The sequence below is a fragment of the Triticum dicoccoides genome, chromosome 2A (genome assembly GCF_002162155.2).
Source record: "Triticum dicoccoides isolate Atlit2015 ecotype Zavitan chromosome 2A, WEW_v2.0, whole genome shotgun sequence".
NCBI lineage: Eukaryota > Viridiplantae > Streptophyta > Magnoliopsida > Poales > Poaceae > Triticum > Triticum dicoccoides.
In genome coordinates, this window is record NC_041382.1 from 110,803,993 (window position 1) to 110,807,700 (window position 3,708).

The window sequence follows — 3,708 nt, forward strand, 5'->3', positions numbered from 1 at the left end:
TGCCTTTCTTTGGCAACGATGCATGCGTATGTGCTAAGATGAGCTAGCGACGCACCGATCGCTAGTTTAAAAAAATAAAATTGAAAGGAGGATTACCTTCGGCATCTGCATCAGTCGATGCATGCAGCCATATTATTAAAAAGCGTAACAAAGTTTTAAAATTCAAGGAAGCTCAAAATCCGAGAAAAAGAGAAAAATGTTGATGCATGCTAGTTTAATTTTGTAGGTTGCCCATGCACGACCGTGCCTTACGATCGAGCCGAGGCAGATGGATTTCACGTGAGCTAAGCTGCCGTCTCCCTACATTTTGGTTTGCCCTCGTTTAGACGCTGGGTCATGTCATGACGAGGTAGGCAGGCAGTAAACGTTTTTCATGCAAACAAAAATGTCGGGGTGAACCACGAAGACCCGTGTTGACCTCGTTAGGGATCTCGACAGAAACAAATGTCGGGGTCGGGCGAGAGATTCCGTCAATTCGCTTAGTTAGGGCATCTCTAGCCGTTGGCTCCCTCAGGACGCATAAAAATTGCCTCCTGGGAGCGAGCCGGCGATACAATCGGCGCTGGGGGCGGTTTTGCGTCCAGTCGTCGTCCCCAGGCGTCGAAATTGACCCATTTTGCAGCCTAATTTCAGCGAATAAAGGGCCCATATGGACGAGAATAAGCCCATATTCGGCGTGATTTCGCCGTGTCTCGGCATTTAATTATCAACACAATTATTTCTTATCACATATTTCATCACAGAAAAATCAAATACTTCAACAAAATAGTACAACAACAAATAATTCAATACAAATAATATAGTTCAACAAATAAAAACTCGTATTTCATCACACCGCGTCCCCCTTGAGCCTTCATAGGTGCTCAATCAGATCTTTCTACAGTTGATGATGCACCTGTGGGTCTCGGATCTCCTGACGCATACTGAGATAGGCAGTCCAAGTTGCCGGTAGATGGTGATCAATTTCGGCTAGAGGACCCTGCCTGTAGTATGGTTTAGTGTTAAACACTGGGTCTTCTTGCTCGCTCTCGATGATTATGTTGTGCAAGATGACATAACAAGTCATAATCTCCCACATTTGATCTTTGCACCAGGTCTGAGCGGGGTACCGAACAACAGCAAATTGAGATTGGAGCACACCAAATGCCCGCTCGACATCCTTCCTGCAAGCCTCCTGAAGCTTCGCAAACCAGACGTTTTGCCTCCTGCCACAGGGTTTGAGATCGTATTCACAAATGTCGACCATCTCGGATAGATGCCGTCAGCTAGGTAGTACCCCTTGTTGTATTGGTGCCCATTGATCTCGAAGTTCACCGGAGGAGAATGGCCCTCAACGAGCTTGGCAAAAACAGGAGAGCACTACAGCACGTTGATGTCATTGTGAGTTCATGGCATACCAAAGAAGAAGTGCCAAATTCAGAGGTCCTGTGTGGCTACCGCCTCAAGCACCACACTGCAACCGCCTTTGACGCCTTTGTACATCCCCTGCCAACCAAATGGGCAATTCTTCCATTTCCAATGCATGCAGTCGATGCTTCCAAGCATCCCAGGAAATCCTCTTGCTGCATTCTGGGCTAGGATCCGAGCAGTGTCTTCCGCATTGGGTGTTCTCAAGTATTGTGGCCCAAACACTGCCACCACTGCCCGACAGAACTTGTAGAAACACTCTATGCTGGTGGACTTGGCCATGCGCCCATAGTCGTCGAGTGAATCACTGGGAGCTCCAGATGCAAGCATCCTCATCGCTGTCGTGCACTTCTGGATGGAGGTGAATCCAAGAGCGCCAGTGTAATCCATCTTGCACTTGAAGTAGTTGTCGAACTCCCGGATGGAATTCACAATCCTGAGGAGAGCTTTCGGCTCATCCGATAACGGCGCCGAAATGTTCTCTCGCCATGAAGTGGAGCATCGGTGAAGTAGTCGGAGTAGAACATGCAGTAGCCTTGGAGACGATGCCGGTTCTTTGCTTTCATCCGCCCCGGCGCCGAGCCACCTCACCGCGGCTTTTCATTGCTCGCCAGCAGCTGGGCGAGGACGGCGAGCACCATGAGATGCTCTTCTTCCTGGACGTCGGCCGCGGGTTCCTCCTCCAGCAGCGCGGCGAGCTCTTCCTCCTCATCCGAGTCCATCGCCGAGGCAGGCAAAACGCCGAACACCTTGTGCTCGGTGGGCGTGTACCCGCCGTTAAACCGCGCCTCCGCCGCCGGAAACGGCGGCCGGAAACGCCTAGCTGCTGTGGGAGGGGTTGCCGCGGCGAAGCGTTGCTATTTTTCGGCGGGGAATGGCTATTTAGCGGAGTAGGGCGGCGGCCGTCGCCGGGATATAGCTAGTGGTGGCCGAGGGCGCGGGGGTGCGAGGCGAGTCGGGGGAAGAAAACCTTGACTTCTCCCCTGTCGGTGTGGGCCAGGCGTGCTTTTCCCTAGCGCCGGAGCCCCCAACTGCTCCCCAGCGCGCCGGGTTCGGCCTGTGACTGCCGGGCGAAAAAAGGTCCAAACCGGTGATTTTCGGCGTCCTGGGACGCGACTGGACCGTTTTTTCAGCGCCGGCGCCGAAAAAGTGGTCTGGGGGGCCTGTTAGGGGCGCGACTGGAGATGCCTTAAGCCCGTTAACATCCTTCCATCCACCCATCCCCGATGCAAAAGGATTAACTTCTCCTGAAAAACAAAACAAGATGCGGTGGATAATGAGATCAGCGCTGGGTCGCTGTCATACGCTCACCTCATCAGAATTTCTGCCCTCTGGCTTGGCTTAATTAGTGAGGAGCCCTTGTCTTGGCAAATTCAATCTTCTACAGACTACAGGTACTATATCCATCATGGAATGCCATCGTTGATCGAGACCGGCCACATAACTTGTAGTACATGATGCTCGCGGTGTACGTCCGAGCGGTCAATCGATAGCTAAGTATACAGCCGGATATAATCTCAGATTTAAGCACAGATAGGCCCAATAATTGGCCATTTGATCTTTGGCGGTCGAATGGCCATCTCATCATCCTTGTAAACCACACGCTGCAGACTCTCGATGCTGTTACCGAATCAAAGGATGATCGGAACAACACATACGAATCTCACAGGAAACGTATTCTCTATGCGAGTCGTCTCCCGAAGAACGAAGAATATTGGAAGCATATGAAGCTAGCTGCACATGTCACTAGGATATCGCAGCCCCCAAATGCGTACTGCACGCTGCGATTAGTCTACGACTAGACAATAAGAAGGGCTCCTAATCGTTGATTAATGCAGCAACAGCTGGACCCGTCGTTGGCCAAGCTGGAGCCTCTTGATCCCTTCCTACGTACACACGCCATTGTCAATACCAAACCATGCTACTATTACTATACTGCTACATGCAGTAGCTTAATAGTACTTTCAGTTGTCATTAGGGCTGGTGACTAATTATATCCAATAGAACAGTTCATGCAGAGGGCAGGCCAGTGGCTCATCCCAATCCACATCTCCTCCTCCAGCCTGCCTACTCGTCTGGGATTTCTTTGTATTCTTTTGTGTATTATTAAGGCAGACGGGTTAGAGGTGTACTTTTAACCCAATGGCACATAGATATATACTAGTTCCTCTGTAAACTAATATAAAAGCGTTTAGATTAGTGATCTAAACGCTTTTATATTAGTTTACGGAGGGAGTAGTTCCGGTTCTTTGGGATGATGCATAGCATAGATCAGCATCAAGATCTTGGAACGGTGAATTG